Source organism: Dipodomys spectabilis, unplaced genomic scaffold (genome assembly GCF_019054845.1).
Source record: "Dipodomys spectabilis isolate Male_0828 unplaced genomic scaffold, ASM1905484v1 ptg000297l, whole genome shotgun sequence".
In the NCBI taxonomy this organism is placed as follows: Eukaryota; Metazoa; Chordata; class Mammalia; order Rodentia; family Heteromyidae; genus Dipodomys; species Dipodomys spectabilis.
Genome location: NW_024870974.1, coordinates 3,045,549 through 3,067,949, shown reverse-complemented (window position 1 = coordinate 3,067,949; position 22,401 = coordinate 3,045,549). Strand labels below are relative to the sequence as shown.

General features: G+C 42.4%; 1 protein-coding gene across 1 annotated transcript in view; it reads left to right on the top strand.

Annotated features, from left to right (window-relative positions):
* Sgms2 (sphingomyelin synthase 2) overlaps positions 1–22,401 on the top strand; it is a 73,615-nt gene that overhangs the window by 11,406 nt on the left and 39,808 nt on the right. The window contains exon 2 of the mRNA XM_042701876.1: positions 16,275–16,372. The gene's annotated coding sequence lies outside the window, so the exon portion shown is untranslated. The remainder of the gene's footprint in view (positions 1–16,274; positions 16,373–22,401) is intronic.

Genomic DNA, 22,401 nt, shown 5'->3' with positions numbered 1-22,401 from the left:
ATGCATGAAACCCTGGGTCCAATTCCTCAGTACCACATAAACAGAAAAAGCTGGAAGTAACACTATGGCTCAAGTCAAAGAGTGCTAGCCTTGAGCTAAAAGAAATGCAGGGACAGTGTCCATGCCCTGAGTTCAAGCCCAGGACTGGCAAAAGAAAAAAATCCTAGCAGAGATATGTAGCTGGTAAACATGAAGTTTCTTTGACTGTTTTATAGTTACAGATCTGGTCTGTGGGTAGGCAAAACAGTAGATATTCACATCCAAACCCAGAACCTGCAAACTTGTCCTGTTAAATATAGGGCAAGAAAGCTGGGTGTATGTGGCTCATGACTATACTAGCTACTCAGGAGGCTGAGATCTAAGGATTGCAGTTGAAAGCTAGCTGTCCTTGAGATGCTTAGGGACAACACCAAGGACCTGAATTCAAGCCCCAGGACCAGCAGCCACATGTATATATTTCCAACTGAGTATATCTAATAAATATATATGCATATATTTATTAGATATATACACATAAATGTATATATACTTACATGTATATATATGTATATGTATTAAAGAGCTGTTATGCAAAGGTTTCATGCATTTAAAAGATGTCTTGTTTTTTAAAGTGTCTATAATGATTTTCTGGAGGGCTGCAAAAGTAAACAGTATCTCATCATTACTAATTTCTGAAATTAAAGAGTTATTGTAACAAATAGAATTAGTGTTTTTAAAAGAAATTCTGCAATAGTAATCTGAATTACTTAGAATTACATTATAATTTAAACATAAGTTCCTTCAGTTAAGGATCTATATTTCAACCTTTTTTTTTTTTTTTTTGTCGGTTGTGGGCCCTGAACTCTGGCCCTGGGCGCTGTCCCTCAGCTCTTCAGCTCAAGGCTAGTGCTCTACCCCTTGAGCCAAAGCACTACTTCTGGCTTTTTCTGCTTATGTGGTGCTGAGGAATCGAACCCACGGCCTCATGCATGCAAGGCAAGCACTCTATCACTGAGCCAACCTTCCCAGCCCTATATTTCAATCTTTTGTAGAATGTAAAAGTAGCACTAGTATTAGAAATAAAATTTGGGGAATTTTCCAGTGTTAAGAAATGAAGTCATGGGGAGATGTGGCTTAAGTGGTAGAGCACTTGCTATTAGCAAACACAAGTTCCAGAGTTCAAACCCCACTACTGCCCCCCAAAATATGGGGATATTAAATCAGACATAGTGCACAGCTTTGGTAATTTTAAAGAAACACGGATGCACAATGATCCAGGTAGTGTGTGTGTGTGTGTGTGTGTGTGTGTGTGTGTGTACCTCAAGGGACACTCACCATATCCAAGCTGTCAAGATTACCCATATGATGGCTTTGGAATATTGTACTTTTTACATTTTTGTCTTTTATCTTAATTTTATACTTTGGGAACAAGGTCTTACTGTGTAGCTCAGGCTGGCTTCCAACCCACAGTCCTTCTGTCTCAGCCTCCCACAGGCAGAGATTACAGGCATGTACTACTACTTCCAACTGAATATTGTATTTTAAAAACAGAATGTTCTTACTTATCATGGAGTTTCCTCAGTGTATGTTACAGAAAACTGCTCTAACCTGAGCATCCATAGTGTACGTCTGTAATTTGGCTAGTTAGGAGGCTGAGAGCTGAGCATCACAGTTCAAAGCCAGCCCAAGCAGAAAAGCCCAAGACATTCCCCATCACCAAAATAACCAGCAACAGCCAGGGTGGAGACATGGCTCAAATGATAGGATGCCAGTAAAAAGCAAGAGTTAGGAGTCCCTGAGTAGCTCAAACCCCAGTAAGTACCACCACAAAAAAAGAATACTGGTTTGCTAATCTGACTGAAATGGCCAAATGGCATATTAAGACATCTCCCTGAGATTATCTGTCCTTGTGAGTGTCACAAGTGCCAAGAGATGTGCCTTGCTCTATAAACAAACTAGCCGACCCAATTCACAGGTCCCAGAAAGATGGCTGCCCCTGGGCCCTTCATCTGTCCTGGTGGTCACCACATTCACCACCTCTATTCTTACCACCACTATTCCCCTCCCCTCCTCACCCTGTTTATCTCTGTAATGTTTGCTTACTTGTGCTCTGGCACGGTTGCTTATTCTGACAGTTTGGGAAGCAAGTCCACTGTAAAACGTGGTTCAGAAAAATCATGACTTGATATCAAATGTCAGGCTGCCTGGAACAGATACAATTAGAATGTATGACATGGTCACAGTAGACAGACAGACAGAAAGGAGATGGTAGGGGAGAAGATGCAGGAAAAGTGTGGAGTGGGAATGGGGGAGAGGACAGAAGGAGATGTAGAAAAGACAGAGGAAGATTTCGTAGAACATTGCCCAGTCCTGTGGAGCAAGCCATTGCTTCTCACCTGGCTCCTGCTTGGACCTGATAATGTGGTGGCTTGATCCTGAGCCTGTACTGCACAGGCGGCTGAGGTATTACCACCCTCTCCCCCCGCATCAGTTCCTTCTGAAATTGAAGGGTGTAGTCGATATAGTCTTCTGAGCATTTGCTGTGTGCTAGACACTTTCCTTGACTGTGGAGATTCAACTGTGAACAGGAGTCAAGGTTTCTCCTCTGATAGAGATTGCTTGAGTACGTGTGTAGAGAGAGGAAAAGTGACTAGAAAGGAATAATCAGATGATCAACAAAGAAAACTGATAAGCAAGCCAGGCACGCGTGGCTCTTGCCTGTGTAATCCTAGCTACTCAGGAGACTGAGATCTGAGGATCACAGTTCAAAGCCAGCCTGGGCAGGAAAGTCCATGAGACTCTTTATCTTCAATAAACCACCAGAAAACCAGAAATGGTGCTATGGCTCGAGTGGTAGAGCGTTAGCCTTGAGCTGAAGAGCTCAGGGACAGCACCGAGGCCCAGAGTTCAAGCTCCAGGGTGAAAGAAAGAAAGAGATGGGGTGGGGGGTGGGGGGGGGGAGGAGGAAGCTGGAGCCAAGCCAACGCTGTTACATTTTTTGTTAATGTGTTCCATCAGAAAGGAAATGAAAGGAAATCAGAGGCATAGATATAGTGTTTCTCCATCAGTCTGCTGCCCTCCTCCCCCGCCACTCACTTTCTTAGGGGAACTGTCTGGGGCTGGGCTGAGGGCATCTTTTGCCCAGGATTGTATTCCATCCACCTCTTCCTCCTGCACCAAGCTGGTGGTTCTTTCTTTCTTTTTTGTGTTGGTTGTGGGCTTGAACTCTGGGCCTGGGCGCTTGTCTTCAGCTCTTCAGCTCAAGGCAAGCACTCTACCACTTGAGCCACAGCTCCACTTCTGGTTTTTTCTGGTGGTACATTGGAGATAAGAGTCTCACGGACGTTCCTGCCTGGGCTGTCTTTGAACCGCCATCCTCAGTTCTCAGCCTCCTGAGTAGCTAGCATTACAGGCGTGAGCCTGAAGGCTTGCTTAGCTTGTTCTCTGTTCTTACTTGGGAATTGTGCATGCATGAAAGCCTGAGGAAATCACAACCATCCTGCTCTGCACAATTCACCTTTGTTGTTTTGTTCATTTCTTTTTTTGGAGACAGCTTCACTAAATAGCTCAGGCCAGCCTTGAACTCACAATCTTCCCTAAATGTTGGGATTACAGGGGTGCCAGCACGCCACAGCATTCATTTGCCCTGCTGAGTGTGGAAGTGCTAGAAAGTTTGGATTTCACTGCGTAGGTAGACTTTCCTTTTGTTCCAGTTCGTTTCTTCTTGGTGCTTATTTTGCCACCACACTCTGTAGTAAGTGTTTTCTTCTTCTACACGTTGTTTTTCACTTCATTATCCTCCCTCCCTCTGCTGGGCTCCAATTACACCAGTTGCTGTGGAGATGTTAAATGCACGCTAAGAGTGGATATTCCTTTAGGTGGAGGGTTAGAAGCCAGAGGAAGATGAAGTCTTGCTTTTCTGCAAAATTTTCCTAACAAAAATAATCAAGTGTACTAGAGACTGTGCTGTAGACATGGCTATAGGAGGTTTGCTTATGTTTTTAGGAAGGATTGGCTTTCTTAAGGACTTATTAGAGATTATTTTTTCCATCTTAATATTTTGCTGGGCTTTTGTTTTTGCTTTTGTGCTGGTCCTGGGGGTTTGAACTCGGGACCTGAGTACTGTCCCTGAGCTTTTGGGCTAGTATCCTACAACTTGAGCCACAGCTACGCTTCTAGCTTCTTGGTGGCTAATTAGAGATATCTAGAGTCTCACAGGCTTTTCTGTCTAGGCTGGCTTCAATCCTGAGATCTTTGATCCTGAGATCTCAGCCTCTTGAGTAGCTAGGATAACAAGCATGAACCACCGGTACCTGGTTCTGTTCATTCTTTAATTTGGGTCCTTTTCCCTAATTGGATAAAATCTTCTGTGGGATATCATCTTTTAAAATTCATTTATTAAAATCTTAAAAAAAATATTTTCAATGCTAGCTGTGGTAGCTCATGCCTGTCATCCTAGCTACTCAGGAGGCAAAGATCAGGAGGATTGAGGCTCAAGGCATGTCTAGGCAAAATGTCAGCCTTTTTAGTTGTATGCCTTCATTCTAGCTACACAGGAAGCATAAATAGGAAAATCTAGGCCAGCCCAGAATAAAAAAAAAACCCTATTTGAAAAACAACAAAGATAAAGGTCAGGTCATATGGCTTAGGTGATAGTATGTATGTCTACCTAGCCAGTATAAGGGCCCGAGCTGAAATCCTAGAACCAGTACACAGACAAACTTGACTGAAGGGGATCCATTTGTATATTATTCCATCTGATTTCTATTTCATGAAGTCTTGCAGCTTTTCATAATTAAGAAATTCTACATCCTGTTCTGTGTAGGACAATACCAGTATGCATCTGCTATCCTGGTTAATTAGTACAGTGCTCTCACTCCAAACTGGCCTGATGTGGGTGATAAATTCAATAATCACTCTAACTGCAGACTGTATCTAATTTTAAAATGGAGAGACAGAAGTATTTTACATAGTTTTGTTTTAATCCATACAACTTTTATACAGAACACATATATATGTATGTATTTTTTCTTTTAATACTTTCCATTAAACTTATGGGCAAAATCTTATCCGAACTATTTTCTTTTTGTTATTATAAGAAATCAGAAGAATTTTCCTGTTTTGGTGAGACAGCACCCATTTCCTCAAGTTGTTTTCACTAAGATTCATTTCACTGTGTCTTTCCTCCCTCCCTCCTTCTTTTCTTGTTCTTGCTCTTAGTCTTGAAATCTATCCCAGACTGGACTCAAGCTCACCATATTCCCTTCATACCCTGTTTTAGTGGCTCTGATTTGAAAGCACTTTCTAGATCTCAAGGGTAATTTTTCTCTCCATAATTATATGGTCATCTTTCCACAACAGAATTTTTCCTCCTAGATAAGGAGGTGGGTTTGAACCCTAGTCTGCATTACCTCATCTGTCAGCAGCTCCATCGTTCATACACTGGGTAGTATATGAAAGTTGTTCATATTCATTAACCACTAGGACAAGAAAGGAAAGGGCTCTTAGAAGTTCCACACATTTTAGGGTAAAAAGTGCCATTTTGGCTAGGCACCAGTGGTTCAAACCTATAATCCTAGCTAAGACCTGGAGAATGCTTGACGAAAGGCATGGCTCAAGTAGGAGAGTCCCAGCTGTGTTACCAATGAGGGTACAAAGCCCTGAGTTCAAGCCACGCTACTGGCATAAAAACAACAATCCTCAGATCTCAGCCTCCTATGTAGCTAGGATTACAGGTGTGAGCCACTGACGCCTGGCTGCTTTTTTTTTGTTTTTCCTTTTTTTTCTTTTGATTTACAACCTTCTATTAGATCTCTTTGTAGCTTTGTATGTCCCTCCCCCACAATATAACCCCTGCTTTCACTATATTTGATGTCAGTATAACTTGTAGAGGAGATGGGGAAAAACAAGTCGTTTAAGGATACAGGTAGACCTGTTGCAACAATGAGAAGTACAAGATGTGGAAACGAGCTTTACAATGTTGGTGTGGGGGGGGGGAAGGTGGGGGGGGATTGGGGGGGGGAGGCTGGGAAGGGATGTGAAGGGTAAACAAAGGAGGAGGCTGCAATGCTTGATAAGAAATGTACACATTAACCTGCCCATGTAATTGTAACCCCTCTGTACAGTGTGTTCACAAAAAAATAAAAATTAAAAAAAACAACAACAATGAAGACGACAAAACCCAAAGTACTATTTGATAATCTTGCATTTCAAAATATTTACATTCCTTCCCTCACCCCTTCTTCATATGGAAATTATTATCCTAAAAACAAATGATAATGCCTGCTTAGCAAATGTAAGGCCCTGAGTTCAGTCACCAGAATTGTAGGGTGTGTGTGTGGGGGGGGGGGGGGAACACATGGAGGGAGGGAAAGAGGGAAAGAGAAGTAAATTTAAGAGAGAGAGAAAGAGAAGTAATTTTGGGGAATATGCGTTCTCTTTTCATTGAATTATACATAGCTAAAGCACATGGGTTAATGGAGAATAGTTCATGCAATATACATCAGGAGGGATATAGGGAATATATTTGAAACGAGATGAAGGAAGTTACAGGCTAGATCCCTCTCTGCCTCCATGGGCCCAAGTGTATGTGAGAGTGAACTTTAGACAAGTGCCTTTGTCAGGCAGAAAGTCATGGAAAACGGAGAGGGTTGTACTTATTAATAACCCATCTTGTCATTTCTGGCAGTACCTCAGTGATTTGGGGGTTTGGGCTCCTTCTGCCAAGCCGACTTCAAACTTTTGTAGCTATTACTTTTGTTGTTTCTTCATGGACCACTAGTCATGCATAGATCTTGTGTTTTGTCAAGACTCTTTATCCTGGTTATGTAATCCAGGCCTCTTTTTAATCTTTTTGTTGTTTTGATTTTCCTCTTGACATGCAAATTGCCTTTAATAGGTGATTGGGAACAGGAAAATCAGGAAGCTTACCCAAAGGCTGAGACGGAGAAAAGTTCTAAATGGCTTACAAGGAAAGAGGAAAAGGAAGGTAAAATGACATGTGATATTAGTCCTTAAGTCTCGCTTCTGATGGAATAATGAGGCCTGTTAAAAATTGTTCAAGTCAGATTCTGATGGTTCAGGCCTCTAATCCTCAAAGAGGCTGAAATTTGAGGACTGGACTTTGAAGCCAACCTGGGCAGGAAAGTCAGTGAGACTCTTATCTCTAGTTAACCACCGAAAAGAGCTGCAAGTGGAGCTGTGGCTCAAGTGGTAGAGCATTACCCATGAGCACAAAAGCTCAGGGACAGTGCCCAGGCCCTGAGTTCAAGCTCCAAACCAGTATCAAGAAAAAAAAACTTCAAGAAAGTGGGGAAGAAGATTTTAAAAAGTAAGAGCTGGGAAGTGGCACTATGGCTCAAGTGGTAGAGCGCTAGCCTTGAGCTGAAGAGTGAAGGGAGAGTGCTAAGGCCCAGAGTTCAAGCCCCATATCCGGTTAAAAAAAAAAAGTAAGAGCTGTATGCCAGTGACTCAGTCCTAGCTAGTTGGAATGGATAGATGGGTTCGAGGGCAGTTCTTGAGACCCATTTTCACTCCATCCCAGTAACAGACACCTGTCATCTCAAGCAACAAGAGAGGCTGAAACTGGGAGGATTGGGGTGTGAGGCCAAACTGGGCAGAGAGAGTCAGTGAGACTCCATCACCACAGATGGAAGCTGAACAAAGTGGCATGTGACTGTAATCCCAACCACTATGGGGAGCCTAAAATAGGCAGATCCTCAGATCTCAGCCTCTTGAATAACTAGGATTACAGGCCCTGGCACCTGGCTCAAAATGGTTTTATGAAATCATTGGTTCTCAAATAGTTTTATTTATTTAACTGACAGTTAAATTCTAAACAGAATCTGGATAGAGTCTAAGTATATGCAGGATTTAAGGAATACAGTTGTCTGATGAGCCAGACATACTGTTAGTTTCTAAACCACGAGTGTTAGTATAGTTTCTTTGTGCTGTTTTTGGAAGCAGAAGTAGTAGAAAGTAGTGCTGTGTCAGCTTTGAGTTGCCATGGATACACTTGTCAACAAGGGGAGAGGCGTTAGCTGAGGATGTCATGGCAACCGGAGATTGGAAGTAGAACTCTGAGCCCAGACCTCAGATGAGCCTCCAGCCTAAGTTTCATTCACTGCAAAGGCACAGAGATCTCTAATCCATGTTAGGACTGAAGAGAAAATTCATTGTGCAATGGGTAATATGTGATTTCATAAAAGACATTCAGGATGACCTACCAGGTTCCAGATGCAATTCTGAATTATAGGTGTCATTCACAGAAATCACAGGAAGACTCTTATTTTTTAATGGTTTTTATTATTACCTTTCTAGTAGTTGTACAGAGGAGTTTCCATTTAACAAAGAAGTTTACGAATACAATATAGTGATCAAAGCTCTTAAATCAAGATGTTTTTATTTAAAATCGTAGCCTAAGACTTCAAGTAGAATTATGAAAATGGCAGAAAATATTTGGAGTCATGGCTGTTATTATGTAGCTGTATTTATCTTAACTAACCACCTGACCTAGATGATCCTTTAAGAGACAAAACGACTAATTAGCATGCATTAATTGTACAAGAGAGCTGGAATTGGCATTTCCACTTAGGTAAGCAGTATATCCGATGAACCTCTCCCCATTGTACAACTCTTTCCTTCTGAAAACAATTTCAACAGATTTCACTGTTCTATTCTCATATGTGCAGATAAATTACTTCCATCATAAAAAAATAAGTTTTCAGAACATCCCCTTGGATCTGACCAGGTGGTCTGATACTATATAACCAGATGGGCTAGGAGTGTTTGTAAAAGCTTGAGTTCATCTATTCTTAGCAAGACATGACAACTCATCTGCTCACATAGCACACATTTTAGTGGCATCTTACCATGGCCAAAGGCAGATGAAGTAATCATATTTATTTCAAATGTGTGAACATTGGTCTGACTTTGTTCCTGATAGGGACAGGACAATCTGTTCTTTCTTCCTCAAAGACTGAGGTCAACGTGAATGATTTTTAGCACTCCAGGGAAAGAGGTCTGAAATTTTTCTTCCTGTCCCCTCTAGACAAGAACAATCCAGAACTCTTGACACACAAGAGCTAACTCACTGAGCCAGGAAGGAGACCCACTCTGGAGAAGGGAGGTGAAATGCTGGTGGAAGACTCTGAGCTGAGCTGAGTGCTGTAGTAGGGCACCATCTGATGTGAGGCGTACCAGACAGGAGGAGGAGGAGAAGGAGGCCATGTTTGTGGCAGATGGCAGGAGGAGGCCAGGGTTGAGGCCAGAAGAACCTTCAGTCTCTGGACTCTGAGGAGAACAGTCTAGCTTTAGTAGTAGAAGTAGGAAAAGGTCCACAGTGAACCCTTGTCCTAGACTCAGGACCAGCAATGGAGCCAGTGAGTTGGAAGCAAAGAAGAGGAATGTGCGGCCATTTACTGAGAGCAGCTTTGATCAGTATCTTCTTCAGCCAGGTGTGACTATACATTTTCAAAATGCATGGCCACTAGCAAGGAGTCCCGTTGGGATGATAAGACTGCTTCATCCTGAAAGCATTTTCCAAAATGTCTTCAGTTTGTTTTCCTATTGTATGTGGCGATGTTCTTAGGGTTTGGCCATTGTATATAGAGTTATCTTTTTATTGTTTTGCTTCTTCACTTTTTCTCTCTGTCAAAGCTGGCGCTCTACTACTTGCATTGGACAATATGCCCTCAAGTTGAAAAGACTCTTCATCCAATATATTTATTTCCTTCAGCAAATTCTTGACAAGCATCTGCTATGTGGTGCCAGCCATATTTTTAGCTACGGGGAGTATAAGGGTAACGAGTAGAATGGAGATTGAATTCATCAAAGGCCACAGAATTAAAGGGCTTTTTAATGGCACAGGTAACACCACCAGTGTTCAAATAGAGCAGATCTTTCCGATTATAACAAGATATTCTTGGCTCAAGAAAGCACTGTGCTCTCGGTTTTATCTTATTTCTCACTCTTAATTAGAAGGTAGCTCACCAACTAACACATGAACAAGGAGCAGGGCTGGAGGCGGAGCTCAGTAAGGGGTCCACTTTCCTCTAGGCCTATGAGGTTCTTGGTTCAGTTCCTGGCACCACAAATGTGAAAGATGACTCTGTGGACCCCACTGTAAACAGTGCATGCGCCCATGTTAGTCGGTTAACGGAGCTGGGTGCCAGTGGCTCACTATAAATAATCCTTACTACCCAGGGGCTGAGATTGAGGTTTGAAGCCAACCAGGGCAGAAAAGCCCTTGAGAATCTGGCCTCCAGTTAACGAGCAAAAGGCCAGAAGTGGAGCTATGTATGGCTCATGTGGTAGAGTACCAGCCTTAAGTGAAAAAGCAGAGAGAGCATCCAGGACCTGAGTTCAAGCCCCAGGACAGGCACATACAAAAAAGTTATGAAATGAAAAATTGGGGTGGGGGCGGTTCTTTAATATCTATAAACTTTTATGAAGATGAGTAAGAATTATTATGCTAAGCCTTGTCCTTATTTTGAAGGTACCACATTTTGAGATCAAGGTGACTAAAGCCTATTAATGACATGCATGAAGTTCATTCCTTTCTCTTTCCCTTCTCAAGCGTATGAGGTAGGTAGCTGTGGCCATCCATGGCTTAGTAGCTGTAGGGAAAAGCACATGGCTGATTTATTGACAGAGGGGTTACCCTATCATAATTCAGGTAACAAGTACATTTCTTCTGGACAATGTCATTCCTTTGTTCCCTCCCCCCCCCACCCCCCTGGCCTGTCCCTGCCTGTAAATTACGTAGTTCATTTTCCACATAGCATATGTTGAATAGCATGGTTGCATTTGTTCACCCTTCCTTCCTTCTTTTCTGTGATCCCCTCTATACCTTCCGTAAAACAAAACACCCAAACCCAAAGGTGACACCACCACCACCACCAATAACAATAAAAAAAACCATTTTTCCATTTTCTGGAGTTCATTTCAATAAATGTCCTTTTCAATGTTTAGAGAAGTTATACCTTTGGGTTCCACCCCTAAGGGCTTCCTCCTTTAGTCTTGCCTGTGTGCGAATGCCTGGAGTCCCGGGTAAGTTATTATGTTCAATGATATTTTAGATACAACTTCCAGTATGAGAGAAAACGTGTCTCCCGTTTTGTGGCAGCCCATTGGAACTGGAGTGGCCCCTCGTCCTCCCGGCAGGCCCTCCCCTTAAAATCTTGCTGCCTCCACCTCCCCTCCCCCTCATAAGTGGAGACTTGCCAGGCTTTGCTTCATCTTCTTTTATCTTTTTCTTCTTTTTTTTTTTTTTATTGTAAAGCTACTATACAGAGGGTTACAGTTACATGAGTGAGGTAATGAGTACACTTCCTCTTGAACATTGTTACCCCCTCCATTGTTTTCCCCCTTTGCTTCATCTTCTTTTATCTTTTTCAAGATATAGTTGCAAAAATCGGTACCAGTGAATTTGTGTCCTTTGTTTCACTTCCTTTTTTTCTTCTTCCTCTTTTCCAGTTACTCCTGATACTTGAGTTGTCTCTTTCATTGGGACACCTAATGACTCTTTGGAGTGCTGAGAGCTAATTTTTTTTTCCTCTCAACTCATCATCCTTCCTCTAGGATGTAAGATGTGACGGAGTTGGCTGTGTGTCCTAAGGGTTTATATAAAAAATGCTAATATGCAATTTGCTCTGGGGTTCTTTCAAAGAAATGTTGATAACTTGCAGGGTGTAGATGTCTGAGTTGGGTATGGCACATCTTAGTAAACCAGCTAAACTCTTTCTAACAGAGGTTGTGTGTGTATGTGGGGGGGGGGGGGCGTGCGCGCAGGGGCTCCAGTACTAGGCTTTGAATGCAGGGCCTCACACTCTTCATTAAATTTCTCATCGGCTCATGACTGATGCTCTACCACTTGGGCCATGCTTCCAGTCTGGTATCTTGATTTGTCTGTGAGGCTGGCTTTGAACCTCAATCCTCAGCTCAACCTCCTGTGTAGCTAACATTATAGGCATGAACAGTCAGTGTCTGGCTTTTTTTTTTTTTTGGACAAGTAAAAGTATTTATTTGCAATGTACAATGACTTTTAGATAAAGTATTCACTGTAAGAAGATTAAATGAAGTTAATTATCAAATCCATCATCTTGCATACTTATCATCTTCCCATAGTAAGAACATTTGTAGTCTATTCTTTTAGCAATAATACAGTATTACTGACTATGATCACGGGCATACAATAGATCTCTAGGAATCATTCATCTTGTCTAACTGAACTGCTTGGTCTATATTTCCCCAGGCCCCTGGAAAACACTTTTCTACTCTCTGCTTCTGTATATTTGATGCTTTTAGATTCCATGTATAAGTAAGATCATATGGTATTTGTCTCTCTGTGGCTTTTATATGTTGATTATAATTAAAGAACCCCCATAGTGTTTTTCATAAGGGCTTTACTAATTTTAACTCCCACATACAGTCCACAAAGGTAGAAAGTTTCTCTTCCCCCCAGCACTTACCTTTTATTTTTTTTTAAATTTACACAGGGTAAGAAAACTGGTGACTAATGAGGAGGCTAGAATAGACAATTTCTTACAACTCTTCTTTTTTTTCCTTGTGGGGCTTGAACTCAGGGCCTGGGTGTTGTTCCTGAGCTCTTTTACTCAAGGCTAGTGCTGTACCCCTTTGAGCCATGGCTCCACTTCCATTTTCTGAGGTTTTTTTTTGTTTTGTTTTGTTTTTGGGGGGGGGGGGGTCCGGTCGTGGGACCTGAACTCTGGGCCTCAAGGCTAGCGCTCTACCACTTGAGCCATAGTGCCACTTCTGGCTTTTTTTTCTTTTTTGCTTATGTGGTGCTGAGGAATCGAACCCAGGGCCTCAGGCATGCAAGGCAAGCGCTCTACCACTGAGCCACCTTCCCAGCCCCTTTCTGAGGTTTTTATTGGAGATAAGAGTCTCACAGACTTTTCCTGCCCCAACTGACTTTGAATTGCCATCCTCAGATCTTAGCCTCCTGCGTCAGGTATGAGCCACTGGCTCCTGGTTTTACAACTCTTTAGTAAGGAGGACAACAAAAGGAGGAGGAGAGACAGAGCCCAAGGAAAGGGAGATGGAGGAACACACACACACACACACACACACAGGCACTAAGAGTGGGAGAGATGGAGAGAGAGAGAGACAGATACAGAAGAAATGGATTATTAACCAAATAATTACTGTCACTTTGCCCAGACACTCACACAATGAATCTGGTATAGTCAAATAGGCTGCCCTCTTGGACAGTTAGTTACTCTGGTACATGTCCTTTTGGTAAGTTCTCAGGTGCATACGCCATACGTCTTGTGAGTATCATATTATTAGATACACCAAGGAGACTCTCTGTCCCACAACTATTGTCCCCTCTGGCAGTTTCTTGCTAATCTTGCTAATACCCTCTGCCTCTGGCTACATTTTGCTTCTATTTGACTTTTTTAAAGAAATTGTTTCTTGTTTCATGTTTGAGTCTTATTTCTATTTTCAAAGACAGTATTTATTCATGTAAGAGTAGTCATTACAAGTAAACATGTACGTTTTACTTTTATGGACTGTATGATTATGTTATATTTAATCTTCAAGGCTCCCTTCTTTGCTTCTTGGTAGTACAGTACCACAAATAACATCTTGTGAAAAGGAGAACTTTTAAGATCTCAGGACCGAATATTTTGCTTACCAACCTCAACCACACTTCACACACATAGTTACCACCAAGAAAATGAGGTTTGCTGTTTTAAATCCTTAGTGAATTAAACAAACTATGTGTTTGTTGTGATAAACATTTTTTTCCTAAACTTAATATGGTAGTAGATATTTGGGTATTTATTTTGGGAGTTTTAATTTCATCTTTTCATTTCTTATTACAGTAGCAACTCGCTCATTTTTGGTTCCAGTGCTGAGGATTGAATTCAGGGCCTCATGCTTTGGCTTGGAAGTGATGTTGGTTCCAAGAATGTGCAGGGCTTAGTTTTAAATACTGTCCAATTTGCAATTACGAATTGCCTAGTGATCTGTGAGTGGATTAGCCGATTGCCATTTTCTTTAGCAGTACCCCACATGTATTAAAAATCAGAATGGCTCTCTTGCTCTTCTTTTCTAGCTCTCTTGCTCTTCTTTTCTAGCTCTCTTGCTCTTGCTCTTCTTTTCTAGCTCTCTAGCTCTTGCTCTTCTTTTCTAGCTCTGTCTGCTCTCTCTCTGCTCTAGCTCTTTCCTCTGTCTTTCCCAGCCGCGTGGAGTGCCAACCTTGCCTGGTCCCAGCAGGCCTACTGAATAAACCTACCCCTTACCTGAATACCACGTGAGTGCTACTGTTCTTACCCCTCTCTCTGCTCTTTTCTAGCTCTTTCCTCTCTTTCCCAGCTCTCTCTCATTCCCAGGCCTTTCTAATAAAAAAATAAAAAATAAATCAGAATGAATCCAGGCACTGGTTGATCACACCTATAATCTTAGGAGACTGAGATATGAGGATCATGGTTTGATGCCAGCCCTGACAGGAAAGTCCGTGAGACTCTTCCCTCCAATTAACCACCAAAAAGCCAAAAGTAGAGGTGTAACTCAAATATTAGAGTGCCATCCTTGAGCAAGAAGGCTAAGGTGGATAGTGACCAGGTCCTAAATTCAAGACCTAGTAGTAGCACAAAAAAAAGGGGAAAAAAGATGAGAATACATTGCTCTATAGTAGTCTGGTATCCATGGGTGTATGGTTTCTAAAGAGACCTCATCAGAGGAAAAACTGTGCATATGCTCATATACACAGAGTTCGGCACTGTCCTGGAGATGCTCAATTCATTCTTCCCACAATGCTACCCAACTTCCAGTAGAGATATGCTGCCTTACAACAAATGTCAAATTTTCACTTTAGTGCTTCAATTAAACGTTAACTGTTATTTTTCTTTTGAGGTAGCATATGCAACTCAAGAGTTGGATTTCCACAATATCAAAGGCAGGGAAAGAGTAGATTGTACAATTTCAATAGCTGACCATAAGGCAAGGCTGAACCGCATATTGGGCACATGGGAATTTAATTTTGGGTGTTGGGCTTGAACTCAGGGCCTACATGCTGTCCCTTAGCTGTTTTTTTTCAAGGCTAGTGCTCTACCACTGGAGCCATGGCTCCATGTCTGGCTAGCTGCCCAAGCTAGCTTTGAACACTAATCCTCCTGGGATCTCAGCCTCCTGAGCAGCTAGATTAGAGGTGTGAGCCACTGACATCTTGCTAAGAAGTTTAATTTTTTTACTTTAAATTTTTTTGTCCACCCTTGGTCAAAATTTGCAAGTATTATAAACCTGTAAATAAGGGCAGGATGATAGTAGTTAACAGATTGAAGTAGACACTATTTTTATAATCAACAACTAACTGTGTGCCTCTCTATAATTGAGGCACTGAAGAAGCCCAAGTAGGAATAAAGGTTTGAGGTGGTGGAAATGGAATTTTCCTGGTTTAATCACTCTATACTGTTTAACCTACTGGCTAGGTGAAGAGGGAAAGTTGGCAGATCTTTGGGACAGGATTTACTTACAGAACTCTAGATCTAGAGTCATGGAAGTAGAGCTTCGTCACGGTGTCCATGGACATATAGAAATGTCTGAAGGAACCAAGACCTTTATTAGCTAAAGTTTGCTCTCTATAAACCAATCCTGTAAAGGAAATCCATCTCATAGCCAGTTTGCAACAAAGTGTATTATCCCACAACAGCTCAGAGCCCAAGGTGATGATGACAAACAGGAATATTCTTCCAAGTTGTTTAATCCCCAGAGATCACTGTGGCTGTTCTGCCAGATAATGGCTTTCAAGTCCATTAAACTTAACAGATTCTTTTCAATGCGTTGAGTTACTTAGTGGTTTTCAGTGGCTGTGTTTGCGCCATCTCCGGATGTGAGAGAATTTCTTCCACAAACCTGGCACTGTCTTCTCTTCTGACTTGAGCCATCACAAGCATGGCTAGGGGAGATATGCAAAGGAGGATAGACTGAGGGATTCTGGGTAACTGTGTTCCTCAAAAGAACCAGCTCATCAGAGCTGTGTTTGTGTGTCCATATGCATTTGTGGGTCCTACTGCTTTGGATTCCTACTCCAGAGCTTATTGCAAGAAGTGGAAAAACGCTTGAGTTTCCTACAGGACCTCACAGACTTCACCTAGGCTGGCCTCAAACTTAAGGATATCCTGACTTTGCCTCTTAATTAGCTGAGATTACAGGTGTGATCCTTGTTAAGCCACTTTATTTTTTGGTAGTACTGGGGTTTGAACTCAAAGCCTCACACTCATTTGGCTTGCCAAACATCATTCTAACCATAGTGTTGTCTTTCCTAGACCTGTACCACTCTCCTGAGAGACAATCTGCAGGACCTGGGAGAGCCAGCTCCTCCTGTAAGGACCAACGTGGGTTTCACTGGGCTGCATCTGCAAAGGTAGGCTGGGGGTTTCTGATGCCTGGATGATGAGGACACCTTGCATCCACCCACATTGACTGTCCCTGTCTCCAGCGGCTTCTGCTGCCTTTCCTTCCCAGGGAGGGCGTGGCCCAAGTAAATGCCTTCATTCAGAACTTTTATTTTAGCCTCAGAAGAATCTCAGCTATGTAGCTCAGCTCTCAGGGAAGTGTATCCTCACTCACTGAGTTTCTGGGTTGTTTTGTTGTCATTGTTGTTGTCAGTCATGGGGCTTGAACTCTGGGCCTTGGTACTGTCCCTCAGCTCTTCAGCTCAAGCCAAATGCTCTACCACTTGAGCCACAGCACCACTTGTGGTTTTTCTGGTGGTTAACTGGAGACAAGAGTCTCAGACTTTCCTGCCCAGGCTGGCTTTGAACCGCGATCCTCAGATCTCAGTCTCCTGAGTAGCTAGGATTACAGGCGTGAGCTACCGGCACCCGGATGAGTTTCTGTTTTTTTAAATGACAGGAAAAGAAATACAGATGAGAGGCTGGGCACAGGTGGCTCACAGGCTGGGCACAGGTGGCTCACATCTGTAATTGTAGCAATTCAGGAAGCTGAGATCTAATGATCAGGGTTCAAAGCCAGCCCGGGAAAGGAAAGCCTCAGCCCGGGAAAAACCACTCAGAATCAGAGTTTAAGCTCCAGGACTGGCATGAAAGGAAGGAAGGGAGGAAGCGAGGGAGACCAGGAATGATGGATGAAGGAAGGAGAAAAGGAAAAGAAAGGAAAAAAGGAAAAGGAAGAGGGGGGGAGAAAAGAAAGGAGGAAAGAAGAAAGGGATGTGTATGTATGTGTGGGGGGCTTGGCGGGGGAGACAGCCAAACTTCCAGCTCTCCGTGCTACTGTTCATTAAATACCTCAGTGGAGCCTGCAGAAGGTTTGTAGCCTGGAAAATCTTTAGGAGGTACATCAGTCATCCGTGCTTAGCACTTCCCCCAAGTTTGTAGTAGTACAGTTATTCTGTTGTTATAATTGTCTAATCCAAGGTGAAAGAGGTTTGCTCACTGTAGCTCTGAGAACCTTAAATAAAACCAGACTTCATTTGAGCCTATGATTGTTTTTCATTGTTACTAGTAAGTGCGGTGTTTGCTTGCAAAGATTAGTTAGCTTTAATCTCAAGTTAATTAAACACTAAAATTTTATGAATAGTTGAGTTCTATTGCTCCACATAGCATCTTGTTGGCTGCTTTGTCTTCTGTGAAAGTTGAAGATAAATTTAGAAATGGCTGCTGGAACTGGATTGCCTGTATTGCTGATACCAAGAATGCCAAGAATTTCTTTCTTTCTTTCTTTCTTTTTTTTTTTTCTTTTTGGGTATTGATTTTGGGGGATTGAACTTGGGGCCTAGGCACTGTCCCTCAGCTTTTTTCTCTCAAGGAGGGTGCTCTATCACATGAGCCATACCTCTACTTCCGGCTGGTTAATTGGCAATTAGAGTCTCAAAGATTTGTCCTCCCTGGCTGACTTCAAATGGTGATCCTTAGATCTTAGCCTTCCAAGTAGGTAGAATTGTTGGCTTGTGGGTAGAATGCCAAATACACCAGCCCACCGGTATCCCTGCTCTCATATGGTAGGGAGCCAGTGAAGGAAAGAATCCACTAATGGAACAAATCCTTACCGACCACCTTCTGGGTATCTGTGCTCAGTTCCATGTTTCAAACCAGACAAGGACCACAACAAGATCCTGGCTTTTCGTAAGCTTTATAAAAGCTTCCAAGTATCCTTAGCAATCAATTCGATGGATTAGGAGGGTGGGGAGAGTTCCATGCTCTCAGGGAGCCTGGAGAAACCCATCAACATGACATACGAATCTACATAGGGAAGGCAAGAGCCGGAACCTGATTTGGAATATAAAACAGTCTGTGTTGTGGCCACCGTGGAATTGAAAACAAAGCAGCACCCCAGGTTGATAACACTTCAGCTTGAAAAAGAAAAGTTTACTTGTCAAGTATAACATTGTTGTGTTGCTTTTTTTTTTTTTTTTCTGATTTGAGGAACCAGCCCAGATTCTGCCTTTTACCATTCCCTCTCAGCCTGTTCATCAGTGTTCCACTGATCTCTTTCCCAATTCCTTTGTACACGACAAGGAAATAGTAATGTGAATTTCTATTAGTCCTTTTATAATGTAAAAGGTAGCATACTAGCCTGGTGCCAGTGGCTCTGGCCTGTTATCCTAGCTACTGGAGGCTGAGATCTGAGCTTCAAGGTTTAAAGCCTCTTTGAAAGATGCTTATCTCCAATTAACCACCAAAAGCCAGAAGTGGAGCTGGGGCTGAAGTGATAGAATGCCAGCCTTGAGCCAATTTTAGTCTATGTGCTGCCGAAGCAAGCACCAGCCTTGAGCCAAAAAGCTAAGGGAAAGCAGCTTTTCCATGAGTTCAAGCCCCAGGACTGGCGCGCACGAGCGCTTGCACCCCACCCACCCCCATACTATATACTTTTCTATGATGTGTCAATTTCTCCTAACTACATGTAGAAAGGGATTTGGAAGCATGGTTCAGTTAAGTACCAAGTTCCAGTGTGGACCGCCTACCTAAAAAAAAGAAGGAAAGAAAAGCCAGTCTCATGCCTGTAATCCTAGCTACTCAGAAGGCTGAAATCTGAGGATGGAAGCTCAGAACCAACCTGAGCAGAAAAGTCCCCAGGAAATGCTTATCTCCAATAAACTACTCAAAAAATGGGCAGTGGTGCTGAGGCTCAAAGTGGTAGAGCGCTAGCCTTGAGGGCAAAGAGGCTCAGGGACAGCTCCATGACTGACCAAAAAGAGAAAAAAGAAAAGAAATACACGTAGGAAAGTTTACCAGATCAGCTCATCTGGCCACTGACAGTTTAATTCCCAAGACCTAAGTCTTCTCTGAGAACCCAGAGAACTGACCTTTCTATTCCTGGGCTGTAAACACAGGCCACCAAAAAAAAAATTTTTTTAGAAGGTCTGCCTAATCGACATCAGACCCTACACTGTAACATACTCCTTTAGATGAGAATGTGGGCTTCAAAATACTTTGGAAGACATCCCCCCCCTCTCTCCCCCTCCCCTCCCCCTCCTCTCTCTCTCTCTCTCTCCTAGTAATTGTTACCTACAATCCACTAGTTTTAGAAATTATTATTATTATTTTTTTGTCGGTCATGGCTTGAACTCTGCGTCTAGGCGCTGTCCCTGTACTCTTCAGCTTAAGGCGGGCGCTCTACCGCTTGAGCCACAGCGCCACTTCTGGTTTTCTAGTTAGGTTTATTGGAGATAAGAGTCTCACAGACTTTCCTGCCCGGGCTGGCTTTGAACTGTGATCCTCAGATCTCAGCCTCCTGAGTAGCTAGGATTACAGGCATGAGCCACCAGCACCCAGCAGAAATTACAGCTTTTTTTTAGGCATAGAAAGATTGCTCTCCTTTAAATGTGTTTCTTTAAAAATGAAAGCACGTGGGCGAAGATAAAAGTTTTAACATATGTTTAAGGTGAAAAATTGCTAAGTAAATTTATATACCTGTCATTGCTAACATAAGCAAAGTAAAAATCATTTTATCTATTCTATTTTTGGTAGTACTTGTGGATTTCAGGCATATTGAAGTTCCAGAATTAAAATGATTTTTTTTTTTTTTTTTTTGCTGAGAGAAAGAAAGAAGAAATTTTAAATTATTTTTGTATCCTGTAATCCAAAAGCAGTCAGTTAATTTAGGACTCTAGATTTATTTTCCCACGGAGATTACAGGTAACATTTAGATATAGTATTAGATCTTTCTTATGTATTCAACAGAATTCCCTTGAAAAGACAAACAAAACCCCCAAATAACAACAGTAACAAAGACAAAATGCCTGCAGAACCAGCCTAGTATGTGTGCGGCTTTATTTTGTGTGTGCAATACTAATATTTGAACTCAGTACCTCATGCCTGCTAGGCTGATGCAGTATTACTGAGCCATGCCTCCAACCCTAATTTTCACTAGTTATTTTTAGGATATGGTCTCATTTTCTGCTCAGGGGCATGCCTGGACTACCATCTGCCCACTTTTAGGCTTTCCATACTTGCTAGGATCATTAGCACTGCTGCATCAGTTGTTCCTCTTGTGTCAATGAAGTCTCCAGACTTTTCAGCCTACCTGCCTGGTATTACAATCCGCACAATCCAAACCTCCCAACTACCTTGGGATGACAGGTGTGTGCCACTGCTATAGGTTGAGAAAGGAGTCCGGTGAACTTTCCTGCCTTGAATTGTGGTCCTCCTATTCTCAGCCTCCCAAGTAGTGTAGAGAGCTTAAACAAGACCAAAAGTCACTTCTCCTCCTTTGAGTCTTTAATGCATAGAAATGATTACTGCCTGGTATTATAATCCTCACAATCCAAACCTCCCAACTACCTTGGGATGACAGGTGTGTGCCTCTGCTCTAGGTTGAGAAAGGAGTCTGGTGAACTTTCCTGCCTTGAAAAAACCACTTCTCCTCCTTGAATATTTAATGCATAGAATGATCAGGAACACGATTGTGCTATAGGACACTAGGGGGACAGGCATTATCTGTTAGAGCCTTTACATGAGATGTAACCTCAGAGTGTCTGACGATAGATTTTTAGCTTCTACAGGGACCTAACTACACATTTTATCTGAAATCTGAAGGTAGAAATTTGTAAGGTCACCTTGAGCCTGCGGTGCCATCTCTTTCCATTCCTTACATTATTCGAGAGTAAATTCCCTCAATTCTGAAGCTGCTTATACTGTGGTCATCAATTCTTGTTGTAAGAAGATAAGTTTGTGTATACATACAGTGTTTTTTTCTAGCTTAAAGTATAGCCCTTGAATCAATCATTGCTGCATAAAAATCTGTCTCTTGGCTCAGCACTAGCGGCTCATGCCTGTAATCCTAGCTACTCAGAAGGCTGAGATGTAAGGATTGTGGTTCAAAGCCAGCCTGTGCAGGAAGTCCATGAGACTCTTATCTCCAATTAGTCACAGAAAAAGCTGGAAGCGCTTCAGTGGATGAAGTGGTAGAGTACTAGCCTTGAGCAAAAGGAGCCCCAGGATAGCACCCAGGCCCAGAGTTTCCAGCCCCAGTACCAGAAAAAAAAAAAATCTGCCTCTTGACTATAAGGTTAGAAATAGTGGCCCAGGGCTGTTTATGAGTATGTCATATTAACTATGAGTGTGTATGAGGATTTTCTTTTTACAGGGATGGTCACCCCTTTATGCATTATATGAGAGTTTTATAACCACCTTTTGTCTTAAAGGTTTTCTTAACAACTCAATAGGAAAAGCAGGTTTGCCCTTATTTCAGCCACAAAGGTACTGCTGATTCTCTGCATAGCATAGTGCCTTTGGAATTGTCCTGACTTAAACAGAAAGCCCTCAGGAACCTGTACTACCAGTAGGAAAGAACAGTTGTTAAACACGAAACCAACTGTGTAGTATCAGAAGGAAGTTATGCTGAATATCTGCTCCATGGTCTGACTACCTGTACCGAGTTGCCTTCACTTTGCCAAACAAACATGTTGCCAGGCAACAGGAATGATTCACACATTCTGAGCACCTCACTACAATGAAATGTCCACCTCAATATTTCCAGGAAATGCCCTTCTTTTAAGTCATTGAGGAGGAAGATAAACATCCACATGAGCCCTCGAGGGCATCAGATACACGAATCGGTAGCTGTATGTTATAATGTGGGGCCTGGCTAAGGTTTGGAAACATGTAAGCTCATAGGATAAATGCAGATTTGGCCCCTATGGTAACACTGATGAGGGAATGGTCAGGAGGAAAAAGTACACAGTTTCTGTTTCTCCTGAGAATGACTCACAGGAAAGGAAATCCACTGCTTTTAGGGCAAAACAAAACAAAACAAAGCAAAACACCCCAGTACATTGCTAATTGTAAAAGTAGCCCAAGTGCAATAGATTACACCTGTAGTTACATAGCAGGCTGAGACCCAGAGGACCTAAGTTCTAAACCAGGCTGGGCAGAAAAGCCCATGAGACTCTCATGTTCATAATTGAAGATTGTGATTGAAAATAATTGAAGA